The sequence below is a fragment of the Lipotes vexillifer genome, unplaced genomic scaffold (genome assembly GCF_000442215.2).
Source record: "Lipotes vexillifer unplaced genomic scaffold, Lipotes_vexillifer_v1.1 scaffold1129, whole genome shotgun sequence".
Classification (NCBI taxonomy): Eukaryota; Metazoa; Chordata; class Mammalia; order Artiodactyla; family Lipotidae; genus Lipotes; species Lipotes vexillifer.
Window position 1 is genome coordinate 801532 of NW_006789022.1, and position 239 is coordinate 801770.

Genomic DNA, 239 nt, shown 5'->3' on the forward strand with positions numbered 1-239 from the left:
GACTGGACCATTTGGCTTTTTAAAGTTTTTTCCAATAACAGAGCTAAAGTTGCTAAAGCAACTGCTGGGGCCTATGGTGTCACCCCAGAATTCTCTACCCAGCTTTCCCATTGACCTGCTGGTCACCTTGGGCCAGTCCCTTCCCCTTTCTTTTTTTTTTTTTTTTTTTTTATTGGAGTATAATTGCTTTACAATGTTGTGTTAGTTTCTGCTGTATAACAAAGTGAATCACCTATATG